The sequence below is a fragment of the Puma concolor genome, chromosome D3 (assembly GCF_028749965.1).
Source record: "Puma concolor isolate L17-30 chromosome D3, mPumCon1.1.hap2, whole genome shotgun sequence".
Lineage (NCBI taxonomy): Eukaryota > Metazoa > Chordata > Mammalia > Carnivora > Felidae > Puma > Puma concolor.
Genome location: NC_141678.1, coordinates 73,342,397 through 73,358,704, shown reverse-complemented (window position 1 = coordinate 73,358,704; position 16,308 = coordinate 73,342,397). Strand labels below are relative to the sequence as shown.

Below are 16,308 nucleotides of genomic sequence, written 5' to 3'. Positions count from 1 at the left end.
TCTTGCTTCCTTTACGTTTCTACGACCATCTATCTGCATTTAGGGCTTCTGTGTCTCACACCCACACCATTGAAATGATCTGCACACTGGTAACCCTTCTTCCAGCCTACCCCCCCAACTTCACCTTTCCAGCACATCTCTTTCAAAGTCACCAGGTTAATTTTCTTAAAACACATTTTGCCACATCACTCACTTGCTCAACAATCTTCATGATTCCCCCAAATTATAGACAAAATGTGAACACCTCCAACTGGATGGTAAGGCATCTGTGTCATGCTTCCACATTTCCAGCTCTTGCTTCACCTGCACAGCTGATGGAGATGCATTTTACCTGCAGCAGAGATTTCAAAGTCTAAGGTGTAAGGCAAAAATTGCATGTGGTCAAAATTGCCCTTGAAAATCCTAATTTTTTCTGTAAGGTATGGTATACATAGTTTTATATTTGTAATGCATTTTCAAGTTTATGGCAAGTAATTCTTATGTGTACTAACATTTGACACACCCTGACCTAGACTGAAGAGATGAACTAAAGAAGAGTCTGCAACGGAAGTTTGGGTATGCCAACAAATGTGTTTTGAAATTATTGTTAAGTCCCTGGTAGTGAATTGGGTATCAATGGAGAATTCTGAAGTATTCCTACTTGCTTCATGGGTATATTCAACTTGTTATATTGTTTAGTCTTTTTAACATTAATACATGTGAAAAGACTTATTTGTTATTGTGAATATTAAATGAGAGATTGGAGTTCTGTGTGTGTGTGCACGCGCACGCGCGAATGTGTGTGTGTTGGGGGGAAAAGGGGGGCTTCTTTAAAGTCATATGTGGGGCGCCTGGGTGGCTCAGTCAGTTGAGCGTCCAACTTCAGCTCAGGTCACGATCTCACAGCTTGTGGGTTCAAGCCTCGCATTGGGCTCTGTGCTGACAGCTCAGAGCCTGGAGCCTGCTTCGGATTCTGTGTCTCCCTCTCTCTCTGCCCCAACCCACTCACATTCTGTCTCTGTCTCTCTCAAAAATAAATAAAGATAAAAAAAATGTTAAAAAAAGTCATATGTAAGTGCAATATGCTTAGGACATGATCCCATTCTGCTGCCTCATTTTAGCTATTTTTGTGTACAGATAGTATATATCCTTTCTCAATTGCTCAAGAGTACAGCGTTGTAACACATAGTGCTGCCTCATGACCCTCCTGATTCCTGTGAATCTCTCTGCCCATAAGAAAGTATTTTGATTTTGGTATGAACTAAATATCTCAAAGGAGCCATTAATAGTGGGATTTCTACTTAAGTAGACAAGCCGGTTGAGAGGTAATGTCCAGGGACTTTCCAGAAACTCTGCATGTATAATCTCAAACTTGCTTGTATATATATTTTTATCATCAGAAGTCATTGATCACATTTCATTTTTCCTCATCAACTGACACTTATTAGCACACCTCATTGTTTCCTTATTGGTGATAAGGAAATCTAAGTCTAAATAAATCTGAATAGTTTGACAAAATAGTATTTTTTGAGAATGATCTTAGTAAGGTAGGAAAAAATCCTTGGACGATATTAACATTACTTAAGGAAGATAGAGCACGTTTTTAGTTACAACTAAAAGCTAGTTAGCCATTGTACTTTGTGCTACAAAAGAGCCATTGAGTAGAGACATTCTGTTTCATGCTCTGCCACTAACTTCCTGGGGAGACCTTGGGAAAATCATCCACTCCCATTTACCTTTAATTTTCCAGTTTTCATGGAAGAAAAGTCATTCTCCAAGGTTCTTTCCCATTGTTATGTTCTGTGATGGCAACACATTCATTAACGAGTGCAGCAGATGGTAGGGTGTATCTTTTGCCTCTCTTACATTCAGAGAATCACCAGCATCATTCTTGTTAGAGAAAGCAGTGGAAAAAGATGTGATGTTCTCATACGCCTTTTTAGAGCATTGGAATGTCTATATCACAGTGTTGGCAAGATTGGCAATATAGTACAGTTCTAAATGGAATTACAAATGTGAATATCTTGTGAATATGTGCACAAAGTGGTGTGTGTGCATGTATAAAATGAATTTCTGGATTTTGACTCATCTCACCCATGACCTCCAGCTGGGAAAGATTAGCCTATATTTCCCTGCTTTAGCTCATCCAAAACACACTGAACACAATAAAACCAGAGTAAGAGCCTTCTGCACCTGTCCTTGGCTCTGGACTTAAAATGGCTCCTCAAGAATGGATAAAGTAACCATTCTGAGTTTATTTTTAGAGTATCTGAATGAAACCTTCTTCTTGTTCAATGTAAACAGGCCTTTTCCTCAAACTCACAAATGCCTTTTTTTGAGTTCTTTATCTTTGACTTTAAGAAATACAGGGAAAGAAAAGAGAATAAGGATACGGAAGGCCCAGAGATGATATCCTGACACCCATTCCATTTACAAAAAAATTAATTCAGGAAATGAAAAAAAATGGATCAGATAGAAACAAGGTCATTCATTAGTAAGCCAACTATCTATTTGAAGGAGGATAATGTAAGTAAAATAGAACTTTATTTTATTTATTTATTTTTCTCTAATCCAAAAACTTGATTCAATACACCCATCTACATGGAAGTTTATGGAACCACCTGGACTCAGGTAGGCGGCATCCAGCCCACGTCCTGAGTTGTTATAAGACAGGGGAGTGACAGCTGTAGGTATCATGCTGACCTGTGTTGTCAGAGTCTCTTCAAGTTGTTCTTGCACGCAGGTGGAGATCCCATGGCCACAACTGGCCGCAGCTCTTGGAACCATGCTGAATAGAATTTTATTTTTAAGATTAAAGAGTTTTCATGTTCAGGGAGAGGTTTAGAATTTCAAGAAATTTTAGTCTTAATTTGTATAATATTTTTTTTTAATTTTTTTTAACATTTATTTATTTTTTTTTTTTAATTTTTTTTCAACGTTTATTTATTTTTTCTTTGGGACAGAGAGAGACAGAGCATGAACGGGGGAGGGGCAGAGAGAGAGGGAGACACAGATTCGGAAACAGGCTCCAGGCTCCGAGCCATCAGCCCAGAGCCTGACGCGGGGCTCGAACTCACGGACCGCGAGATCGTGACCTGAGCCGAAGTCGGACGCTCAACCGACTGAGCCACCCAGGCGCCCCTTAATTTGTATACTATTTTTAAAGTGATAGATAAGGAAGGGACTATTTTATGAAAGTAATATAGTACTTTATAATGCCTTATAATGTCCTTCAGAAGTTCAAATATCTTACAATCTAATCCGCAAATATAAGGGAAAGTTAAAGTCTAAATATAAAGGAAAATGATAGTAATTTACCTGTGCTAATCCTTTCTTTCTCTTTAGAGCCATGAATTTGCTCAATATATTTTTCAGTTAGAAACAAAAATCATTTCATTTCTTACTCTCATATTTATTGTACTTTTCAATGTTAAAACAATACAACCTTCAAAATGCCAAGCTGTGCAAAGAAATATTGCTCCAAAATAATTAGTATGTATGAGATACTAAAACATCTGGATGAAAAAAAGAAACATTAAATCAACTGTCAAACAACTGTTTTATTTCTCCAATGTTAAATATCTGTTTTTTTGAAACATCTGGATGTTTCCTGGATGAAAAAAGTTGCTAGTGGTGGAAGGATCTTTTATGTTGTATCTAAATGCATCAGGATGGCTTCTGTCTAGGATCAGGATTAAAAGACAATGACTGCTCTGATAATGAGGTTCATCTCTGAGCAAAGAAGTTAGGCAAGAAGGGCTTTCTAGGTGGTTTGAGATAATTAGAAACACCTTGACAATCGTGCACATATATCTGTTCATTGACTTCTTGCTTTTCCAGTCAATTCATTCTACTCCTTATCCCCCAACCCCAATCCAAACACACACCTTTAACTTTGTTCTCACTGCTGGGCCTTAAATGAGAAAGCTAATTGGTGTATGGAATCCATTTGAATCCCAAAGAAGGAATCTGTCTGTGGGGGTGTCAATGGTATTCACCAGGAAGCCTCCCAGGGGAGGGGGATGGCATTCAATTTCCTGGGAAACGATCACCAGGATTCTGTCACCAGGAAGACACAGTATGAAACCAGCAGGATACATCATAGACCTCACCTTCAGAGAGCCAGCTGGGGGGCCTGTAAATTGTTCTTCTGTAGGCAGTCACCTGCAGGACTCACTCATTAGGGGTGAATTTCACTGGGCATCCTGACTACCAGCCCAGTGCAGCAGGAGTAGGAAAAATTAACATACCAGAACCAGGAGGAAAAAACCTTCCTCCTCCCAGCTCCCTCACATGTCCTCTATTGACAAAGATTAGCATTGTGCCAGCCGGCAGGGGAGAAATGTTTCAGTATCACAGTAGACAAGGAAGGGCGGATTTGGGACTGAGAGGCAATGAGCTGATAACTAGCACATTTTTGCTCCTGGTAGGTGCTGGAATCAGGTTTGAATGTAATGGAATCAAAGAAAGGTAAATCACAAACCAGGATCATGCAGCCTTACAGTATTATTCAAAAGATCATCCAATCTTTACTGCTTCTGTTATTTAGGTTATAAGATGTTTATAGGTTTTCTGTATCTTTGGATATCAGATATCATCAACCCAAGGACAAACCACTAAGGACCATTATGGTACCATCTTGAGAGAAAATCAATGTCAATTAGTCTAAGACTAATTGATTGGCATTGATTGGAATTTGCATCCTAGTTTCTGAGACACTCAAATAAAATAAGATCTTAGGAATTTAAGGCCTTTATTGTCTTAGAATCAATAAAATACAACTTAAAAAGATTATAGTTTTGGGCAGTAACCTCAGCAAACGGTCTCTCATCTCCCTTTTTCCTTGCCCTTCGGATTCAAATCTTTTTTTTTTTTTTAATTTTTTTAATGTTTATTTATTTTTGAAAGAGTGAGAGACAGAGCATGAGCAGGGGAGGGGCAGAGAGAGAGGGAGACACAGAATCTGAAGCAGGCTCCAGGGTCCCAGCCGTCAGCACGGAGCCCGATGCGGGGCTCGAACTCACAAACTGCAAGATCATGACCTGAGCTGCAGTTAGATGCCTAACGGACTGAGCCACCCAGGCGCCCCATCTACTAATTCAAATCTTAATAATCTTTCTATATGTAGTATTTCTTTCACCCCCATGAAGACTTTGATAGTTTGTCTTTCATTTTTCTCATTCCCTATAAAGTTGTCTTCTGAGTATACTTAATTATACTGACTCATATTATTCCCTGATCATTTCATGTGTATTAGACTCATCTCACCACTTCCATTGTTAATTCCTTGAGGAATATTATTTGCAACTTTTATACATTTGTATAAAAAGTTTGATTCAATCCATAGCTGTGGTCAGCAAGGTAGAAATATTCTCAATCTGGGGATCTGGGGACTAAAAATAAATAGCCCAATCATGTCAACATTTGTGAAGATACCTATTTCTACTTGACTTCATACTTCAAAATGTGTTTGGTTGAGAAATTTTCATCGTCAAAAATATTTATGTTTAATTTGCACAGAATTAAACTTTGGTTTATATTAAAAAAAAAAAAAGCCAGAGCATGATAGTATAAGATGAATATATGTTTGAACTTGGGCTAAATTTAGTAGCTCTTTTAGATCTCCCACATACACTTTTGCTCAAGTCTCTGGAATGTGTATTGGTACCTTTGAAATAAATTCAAGCTCATTGCACCTCCCTCTTCCTGAGATCCAGGTCAAAGGTAATTTTCATCAGCCAGCAGGTACTACTTGACATCAAGGTCATTTTGAGCATCTCTGTTAGCAAAGACATTTCCAAAGGCAAGGAAAGGAACTGATATGTGGCTTTTCTCACTAGAGAAATTACTTGCAACAAGTCACATTGGATGAAATTATATTTAAAAGGATATCAGTTTGTAAGAACAAATTTCAGGGCGCCTGGGTGGCGCAGTCGGTTAAGCGTCCGACTTCAGCCAGGTCACGATCTCGCGGTCCGTGAGTTCGAGCCCCGCGTCAGGCTCTGGGCTGATGGCTCAGAGCCTGGAGCCTGTTTCCGATTCTGTGTCTCCCTCTCTCTCTGCCCCTCCCCCGTTCATGCTCTGTCTCTCTCTGTCCCCAAAATAAATAAAAACGTTGAAAAAAAAACAAAACAAATTTCAAGCATTTGCAGGGGTGACGGGGGGAAGGTTGTTTTGCAATTTAATTTCCAACTATAAGAGTACAGCTTAAAATCTGACAACTGTACATAAACCTTAGAAAAGGTCTTTTGGACCGCAAAGGATAATAAGGGAGCAAAAGAGGGAGAAAAAAATCATGAAGTTTTTCATCTCAGTAGTGAATTAATCTCTTGAATTACCTTCCTGCAGAGGCAGATCATAACTCTGGGGTAAAGCTGGTATTCTTGTGTTGCTTTCCTATTTTCCCCCATTTATTGTGTTGTTAATAAGGGTGGTGAATTTGAAGAATTGGTATTCGAAGAAGATGGTATTGTACCCATCTTCCTTCTTTCTGATCATGTCGTTGGCAGCCCTAGCTATATCCTGAGAGAAGAGGGCTAGGAAGTATAAGCACGTCTAATGCTATTTTGATTCCTTTAGACTGGGGATTTAAAGAAAAAAATTTTTAATGTTTATTTATTTTTAAGAGAGACAGAGACAGAGCATGAGTGGGGGAGGGGCAGAGAGAGAGGGAGACACAGAATCCAAAGCAGGCTCCAGGCTCTGAGCTATCAGCACAGAGCCCGACACGGGGCTCCAACTCACAAACCGTGAGATCATGACCTGAGCTGAAGTCAGACACTTAACTGACTGAGCCACCCAGGCTCCCCCATAGCCTGGGGAGTTTTTTAAAGAAGTAATTTGAACAAGCTTTATTAGCATTTAATTTGGGGGATACAAGATTAAGGATGGTGAGAAGCTACCAAAGCAAAAATGATCCCTTCATTTCCTTCCAACTTGAATTATATGAAAATGTTAGCTTTAAAATTTAAGGAAAAGTTGTTGGTAGAAGATTGGATTGTGAGAGAAAGCTCATTGAGAAAATTTTCCAGGTTGTTTATTCTAGTTCAGCAAAATTTTATTTTTTAAACTTGTGGTTATATTCTGGGCTACAGAGTGGCCACAGATGATGTAATTGTTGCAAGCTATGATAGATCTTAATATTTTAACTGGTATATCTATGCCTGAGATGGCCAATGTCTGACACCTATGTGATCATTCTCCATTCATAATGTCTTCACATAAGAGCTATTACTGTATTTTCCCTCAGTGCCTGGGTGTAGTCTCAGAAACTTTCTCCACACAGAGCCCCAGCAAGCCACTCCTGATTGAGTGGAGCTGGTGGGCAAGATGACACTTGTTAGCTACTTTTATAGTATATAGTGAGGGATCTTGGGCAGGGTGGCCGTGGCTGTGGTCGTAGTGGCCACTGTAAACACTGCAGAGTATAATGTACTCTCACACATACTATTACATTTAATGAAGCCATTCTCTAAAAGATGTACAAATGAAGAGCTGAAATATGTATGCTTTGCTTAAATTTACTCAAACCCAGGACTTTAATCCCCCCCCCCCAATTTTTACACCTTTTTCTGGTACTTTTGGAAACTGAGAGACAAAGCAATCTTTCCCAGAGCTGCATGTTCAGGCCTCTCCCTAATAGGCTGGAGAAAGAGGGGGAAGTTTCTGAAAAAAATAGAACCACTGTGTCTCCTCCTTTCTGCTCCTCAACATGTATTTGACCAACACCAAATAAATATTGCTTTAGGAAACAACACAGCCTATCAAAAAGGTCATTGAACAAATTGGTAAGATGTAGAAATGCCAGGACACACTGGGAACCTTCAAAAGTTGAGGGCCGAAAAGTATTTCCCTTTTCCGGTTTGTTTAAATCGATGGGGACAATCACTGTGTTCAGTGGCAGGCAAGAAGGATCCAGAATCAGAAGCTCTGGCCTGCAGAACCACATCCACCTCTCACTGAATCTCTCTCAGAACTCGTAGATTGCAGTGCACAGAAGTGGATATCGTTCCTCATTTATATTATTCAATGAAACAATATTTTGTTAAAAAAGGAAACCTTCTTTGTAAGCTCTAAATTGCTATGAAAATGTTAATTATGCTTTTTGTGTGGTTTGTTTGGAGGCATCAGTAAATTATGCTTTTCTGCTTTGTACTCCATCTCTTGCAAATAACTCTCAAGACCTAGTAAGAAAGCTATTGCCACAAGATCTAGCATCAGTTAAAATATAGTGTCATCTATATTTACATGAGAAAAGAAGATTTTTCCTATTAATTTCTCATTTTCATAGAAAGACAACTCCCTTTCAATCTACCCTCTTCTCAACGCCCCCCCCCCCCCCATTTCTAAATACGTCACTTATGCTGTCTCATGTATCACGTAGTGGCTCTAAAACATCTTCACTTAGATTAATGGTGCCGATAGTGTTTTCCCGAAGAACACTTGGTTGGATAGATAGCCCATACTTCCAGAGAGCTGGCTTAGAGCAAACTAACAGTAAGTCTCAAAGAAATCTCCATTCTAGAATATGGAAAACTTTGTTGCTTCAAATGATAGGCTTTTAAAGTTTCTACAGATTAAGGTTTCATACCCTGAGTATTTCAGTTTTGAGTAGAATATTCTGGTATTTAGCCTCCTATCTTTTGCTTTCATACCATCCACTTTACTAAGTTAAAAACATTGACCTTAATTTACACCCTTTTATGTAAACAAACTCCAGTGTAAGGAGCATAGGGCTTAGAATAAAAAAATGTGGATTTAAATCTCAGCTTTATCATCTAAGAGGAGTTTATTCAGAGAAGTGAATAGGTTATGGGACAAAGCTCTCTCTACATGCTAAAACTCCTTAATTCTTAGTTATTATTATCTGTGATAGGTAGATTAGAAAATTACTGTAAATGAAAAATTAGGTCTTTCAAAGCACTTATATGGAAAGACTCTATATTCCTACCCATTACAGGAAATACAATTCTGAGCTTGTAAGGGCAGCTATCAATGTGAGCTATTTTGCATTTGACCTTTAAAGATATAGCACATTCTCACAGAGAAGTTGGGGCATAAAATATCCAACCCTGAAATAGGAAATTATATGGGTGATGATGCTCAAGTATAATCTATGTAAGGTTCAAAAAGATACAACACGTGTGGTGCATATGAAGCCATTTTCATGCTTTCTAAATCTCATTGCAGTATTTGGGCTTGTTGACTATTTGTAAGGCTGTATCCTTCAGGGATAAATAGGGAAGTACTATGAGGCAGTGTTAAATAATCCTTCTTGGTTTTGTTATCATAATCATCAAACGGTAGTGGAATCTGCTACTCAAAATGTAAGTAAGATCAATCCACTGAGTGTGCTGCCAAAGTGCTTTCTAGAACCATAGGACACAAAGACAATGTCATGCAGAATTGTGAACAGCCATTAAATTAATTTCCCCAGTGATGAAATCAAATGAGTCACCAGCAGCAGAAAGACAAATCATTTTGGAAAGAAAAACAATGTTAGCTTCACAATGAATATCCCTTTGAAAGCCATCTTTAGGTTATTTCAAGACAGGTATATCTGAAAACATATCTGTATGTGTGTGTGTGTGTGTGTGTGTGTGTGTGTGTGTGTGTGTGTACAGGAAGAAAAAGGGGAGAGAGAAAGAGAGAGAGAAATGGGGATGGAGGGAGAAAGAAAGAATGATTTAACCCAATGTGTAACCATACACACGCGTGCGTGCACATACACGCACATACACACATACACACATACACACACACACACACACACACACACACACACACACCTTTTGTCAGCAGTCCTCCTAAATTTCTACATTAAAACTATGTTCCTCCAATTACTCATATATTCTGCTTAAATTACGTTTTCAGAAGTGGAGGTTTTTAGGAGATAATGTGATGTACTAATTCATGGTAACATTATCCATTTCTGTCTCAACCCCTTTCCTTCTTGTTTCAGAGGTTAACATCTCATAATAGAAGGAATCATCAGATGGTTTAATATTAACATGTCTAGAGAGTATCCAGATTGTCTAATGAATATTTTTCAAGGGTTATTATTTTTCTCCATGATAATAAGCCTACCAGGAGCCAAGTAGCTGAAAGAATAAAACCCCATGATGATCAACTCCATGTTCAAGACCCCAAAGTATCAAGATTCCAAATAAATAATCTTATAGAGGCCAAGGGCTGGTTTTAAGCATCAAAATGGCATTATCTGGTATACATTTAAGAGATCAGTGTGCCCTTTGACCAACATCTTGTCAGTTTTCCCACTCCCCAGTTCCTGGTAACCATCATTCTATTCTTTATTTCTATGGTATTGGCTTTTTCAGATTCCACTTATAAGTGATATCATATAGTGTTTGTCTTTCTTTGACTTATTTCACTTAGCCCTCAAGGTCCATCCATGTTATGACAAATGGCAAGATTTCCTTCTTTTTCATGACCAAATAATATCATATATATATGATATTATCATATTATGATATGTGTATGATATTATAATATTTTATATATATATATGTGTGTGTGTGTGTGTGTGTGTATGTGTATATATATATATATATATCACATCACATCTTGTTTATCCATTCATCCACTGATGGAAATTTAGCATTTAGCTATTTCCATTTTTGGCTAAACATGAGAATGCAGATATCTCTTTGATATTCTGTTTTCATTTCCTTTGGCTATATACCTAGAAATGGGAAAGGGGGATTATATGCTAATTCTATTTTTAATTTTTTTAAGTAACTGTTTTCCGTAGTATGTGTACCAACTTACATTCCCACCAACAGTACAAAAAGTTTTCCTTTCTCCACACCTTTGCCAGTACTTTTCATTTCTTGTCTTATTTATTATAGCCATTCTAACATCATTTTACTGATAATTAGTGATGTTGATCACGTTTTCGTGTAACTGTTGTCCATTTGTGTACCTTCTTTGGAGAAATGTATATTCAATTCCTCTGACCATGTTTTAATGATTGTCTTTTTGCTATTGAGTTGTTTGAATTCTTTATATATTTTGAATATTAGCCCCTTATACATGATTTGTAAGTATGTTCTCTCATTCCATTGGCTATCATTTCATTTTGTTGATGGTTTCCTTTGCTGTATAGAAGTTTTCAAATTTGATGTAGTCCTACTTGTTTATTTTTGCTTTTGTTGACTTGACTTTTGGTGTCATAGCCAAAAAAATTGTTGCTGAGACTAATGTTAAGGAGCTTATCTCCTATGTTTTCTTCTAGCAGTTTTATGGTTTCAGGTCTTATATTCAAATACTTAATCCATTTTGTCTTGATTTTTTGTATGGTGTAAGATAGGCACAGTTTCATTATTTTGCACGTCACTGTCCAGTTTTTCCACCATCATTTATTGAAGAGACCATTTCTTCCCCATGGTGTATTGTTGTCCCCTTGTTAAATATTGGTTGATTGTTATGTGAGGGTATTTTTGGGCTCTTGATTCTCTTCTATTGGTCTATGTATCTGTTTTTATCTCAACATCATACTGTTTTGATTACTATAGCTTTGTAGTGTAGTTTGAAATCAGGAGCTATGATACCTCCAGCTTTGTTTTGCTTTCTCAGGATTGCCTTGACTCTTCAGCATCTTTTGTGGTTCCGTACAAATTTTAGGATTGTTTGATTGTTTTTTCTATTTCTGTTTCTATTTTTCTATTTCAAATACAATTGGAATTTTGATAGGATTCCATTGGATCTGTAGATGGCTTTGGGTTAGTAAGGACATTTTAACAATATTAAGTCTTACAATCCATGAGAATGGGATATCTTTCCATTTTTGTATGCTTGTGTGTCTTATTCAACTTCTTTCATCAAATAGTTGTGGTTTCCAGTGTGTAGCTCTTTCACCTCCTTGATTAAGTTTATTCATCTTCTATTGTTTTAGATACTATTATGAATAGGATTGTTTTCTTTCTTTTTTGGTTACTTCATTGTAGTTAGAAGAGGAATCAGTTTTGTGTATTTAATGCAAAGCATTGTGATTATAGTTAGTGATAATGTGTTATATATTTGAAAGTTGTTTAGAGAGTAGCTCTTAAATGTTCATATCATAAAAAGGAAATGATAATTATGTGACGTGATGGAGGTGTTAGCTAACACATGGTGTTAGGCATATTGTGATGTGGAAATGAATCAATTGAACACATTGTACAACTTAAACTTACACAATGTTATATGTCAATTACATCTCAATAAATCTGAAAGAAAAAGATCATTGTGGCCGCTTTGTGGAGAGTAAGCGTTAGAGGGAAAGAGGCATGGCAAAGAGAACAGCTAGGAGGTTTTTGTATTCTAGTTGGGAGACTCAGACTTGAATTGAGTGACGCACATGAAACTGATGTGAAATCATTGGATCCTGAATATTTGTTGGAGGTAGTGCTGTCAGGACTTGCTGATGCGTTGGAAGTGGAAAATAAGGGAAAGGGAGGAATCAAGATTGACACTTAAGGTTTGGGATTAAACAACTGGATGGATGGTGGTGCCATTTATTGAGATGGGAAGAGCTTTCTGGAGAGGGATGGATTGGGTAGGGTAAGCGGTTGTTCTGTTTGGTGACATTAAATTTCAGATGTTTTTAGACAGCAAATGGAAATGGCAGTAGGCAGTTTTATATCTGATTTCAGTGTCTCTTAGAATTCTGAACTTTCACTCATTGCTTTATAAAAATAGCGTTAATTAAATTGGGATCTGGAAAATAGAAAGTAGTTCACAGCTGGGTAAATTCAAGTTCTTAGATTAGCATTCCAGACTTCTCTTTGTCCACTTTCTTAGACTCTTCTATCTATATTTTTCTTTCATAATTGATCCTATAACCATATCAAGCCATTTGTAGTTCCCTGGATACATTATGATGGCATATATTTCCATGACTTTGCTTGTGTTCCAAATTGCAATTCCCTTTTCCCCTCTTTCCATTTTGCCAACTCCTAACTCATCCTTTAAGACTATTTTGGTGCCATGTCAACCTTGAAAATTTCCCTAACCATCCTAGAGGTTGATAGATTCTTTTGCTACAAATTGGTGTTCAAGGCTTCCTTCAACTATAACATTTGTCATGTAGTACAATGATCATTCAACTATCTGCCTTCTAGACTAAACTGAGAACTCTTTATAGTCAAAGTTGTCTTTATTTTTGTACCCCTAGCAATCAGAATGATTGGAATTAATAGATGATCAAACTGGTTGTTGAATGAGTAAATATTTCTTTAAGAATCTTAAGCCTCTCTGAGAAAACTGTAGTGTAGAAAAATCTACACAGTTTAGGTTCTTGTAAATTCTTTATGGGTAGACAGGACCAGGGAAGGACAGTTAGGAAGACTACCTCTTACAGAGAATGATTTAAGTGTCCAGAATGTCTCCTAGTACAACCTTTAGTGATTCATTTCTTGAGGGTTATACATTTCCCTCTTACTTAGGTTCTTTTGAAAAAATGTGCATTTGGGGGAGAGAGAGTAATTTATTAAATTATTACATAAAAGGTAAGGTCTTACAGTAGAAAGAAAAGAGCCAGGAGTCTAGAGTTGTGGGCTATGTTTAGTCCCAGTTCTCTCCCTGCCTTGATGTAGGAACTCAGCCTAAGTGAGTGGCAAATGTGGGGAATACTGTACCTCTGCAATGTCAGCAAGGAAATTAATTGCTCAGAGAGACAAAGCATATGATAAGTGGCAGAATTATAAAATATTCCTGAAAGATGTGAGGTAACAGTAAGAAGGCATGCAAAAATAGGCTGAGAGGAAACAATTACTATTGAGAAGGGGAAAGATGGTACAAGTGATTCTACTGGAGAATTGTGTTTGAAGAAAAACAATAATTCCATTCCAAGCAGCAAGCCATAGAATAGAGGACATTATGCTGTGAAAAAGGCAGTCATGATGATGAGAATTTCCTGTGTTCCATGCTCTTGGTTTTCAAGGGAAACCTAGCCAAATGTGAGGTACAGTTTCCAATCCCCATGCCTAATTGATAACTTTGTCATGGATTGTATTCTGAGTTTCCTAATAATCTCAGGGAGGATTTGTTCAAATCATTCAAATTTCCATGCCCAAACTGATCTCCAGATGCCGAAAGCTTAACAGCCAGCCCATTCCTTGTGCATTTTGAGACAAAGTTGAGTATTATTAGTAGTAATACCATATAATGGAGCCATTAAGAGTCTTGGCACCAACCTCTCATTCATTTTTAATGTCACAGGAGGGAGATTGATTTGAATGCCTGCAGAGCTGCCTAAACCCTGCATCTTTCTGAGGGAGGCAGACAGATTGCTCTAATGCTCTACTCTATAGTGAGTCTGTGGTGATCTCATGAGCAAGACCTTAGCAAAGCCTTTTAGCCTGGGCACTTGAACCTGTGTTATAAGACTATTCATGTTTCTTAGTTCTAGTAGCACTGGGGAGCTTATATGTGTCAAAATATAATGACTGGAGCCTTATCCCCAGGGGAATGAAGAGGGAGCAAAGATAAGCCCTTTCTGGGATGCAGAGGCTGAAAGAAGGAAGAGAATTGTTTGTTTTGCCTGGTATCCAAGATCTTGCCTATATTCCAAGTCTGGTCTCATTTAATAGCTTTTTCCTCTTATTGCCTTCCTACATGAATTCTCTACTTTAGCCAGGTTGGTCTCCTCATTTGTCTCTCAAATATAAATTTTTGGTTCTCATCTTTTAGCCTTCCAAATGCTATCCCACTTACCTGAAATGTATTTCTCTTTTCTCTCCATTTATTTAAAATCACTAAATCATTTAAGAGCTGGCTCTTATTCCATCTTTTTTTTTTTTAAGTTTATTTATTTATTTTGAGAGAGACAGAAACAGTGCAAGTCGGGGAGGGGCAGAAAGGGAGGGAGGGAGAGAGAGAGAGAGAGAGAGAGAGACAGAGAGAGAGAATCCCAAGCAGGCTCTACACTGCCAGTGCAGAGCCCGATGAGGGCCTCGAACCCATGAAGCTGTGAGATCATTACTTGAGCTGAAACCGAGAGTTGGATGCTCAACTGACTGAGTCACCCAGGTGCCCCTCATTCTATCTTCTATGGAAAGTTCTCCTTTCCTGAATTTAACAATCTACCAAACCCCTCCTCTCTGCTACCTGGAATCTTTTTTAGATAGTGTTTACTGAGAGCTTACTCTGTGCTAGACTAGTGATAAAACTGAACAAGTCAGACAGGCCTTTCTCTGCCCTTAAGGAACTCTCAATCTAGTGTGTTGCAAAGCTGTTAATTAGTTATCAAATGATAGCTAACATTTATAGTGTTTACTATGTTCCAGGAGCTTCTTCTGGTAGGATTTTGGTTAATCCTTAAAACATCTTTAAGGATTTTGTGTTAGAGTTTATGAGATAGTACCTGTTACTTTTTCCCATTTAACTGATAGGAAAATGGAGGCTTAAGGGGATTAAATACCTTGCCCAAGGCCATCCAAATGTTGGAGTGGTTTCTGAGCTCAGGCAGCCTTACCCACTAAGCAATTCTTCCAGGCCCCCAAGTATTTTACCTTTACCTTTACTTTTCTTGACTGCCTCGCGTTGTAATGGTCTCCTATGTATACGTACATTACCTCCTCAACTACATTACAACCCAATGCCTGTGGGGCTCAACTACATTACGACCCGATGCCTGTGGGGAAACTGACGGTAGCTTAGGGACCAGTTAGAAACACAGGCTTTAGAAACAGACCTGTATTTAAACCCCTGATTCCCCTGGCTAAGTGTGACCAAGCAAGATTAATCTCTCTGATCTTATATTGTCTTATTTGTAAAATGGGCAAAATAACAACCATGAGGAGGTGGTGAAGGATTAGCTGAGATCACATTTGTAGAGCCTTTGCACAGTGCCTTGAACATGTCTAGCCTCAGTAACTGGTGGCTAATATTATTCTTTGGAGACCCCACCCTTTGACTGTCGGCACCATGGTTGACATGGCATGTAAACATTTTTCTTAAATAATTGAATGTAGTGGAAACTTGAGAACATACTTTGATATAAAGTTAGTGGACAATAACCATTTATTCTTAGTGCATAATACGTTTGAATATGTAGCATGGAAAAAAAGATTCTATAAAGTCATTTTCAGTTTGTATTCTATTGATACAGAATTATTTTTTGAGCACATAGTATGTGCAATATGCTTGGGAAACTTACAATTAAGCATATATATATTTACAAATATAAATATATTAAAAAATATATAAATATATAAAATATATGAAATATATAAAAATATTATATGTGTGTGTGTGTATTTATTTATTCTGGTCGATTTAAAGTTCCCAGGTTACTAAATTCTGAGCTGAGCTTGAATTTTATTCTGA

The 16,308-nt window shown here is 37.7% G+C and overlaps 1 long non-coding RNA gene and 1 other non-coding gene across 2 annotated transcripts in view; one reads left to right on the top strand and one right to left on the bottom strand.

Annotated features, from left to right (window-relative positions):
• LOC147575629 (uncharacterized) overlaps positions 1-16,308 on the top strand; it is a 440,855-nt gene that overhangs the window by 274,468 nt on the left and 150,079 nt on the right. The gene's annotated exons all lie outside the window — the stretch shown is intronic.
• Positions 2,640-2,770, bottom strand: LOC112868492 (small nucleolar RNA SNORA44). The gene has a single exon (XR_003224311.1). It is a non-coding gene; the product is annotated as a small nucleolar RNA SNORA44 (small nucleolar RNA).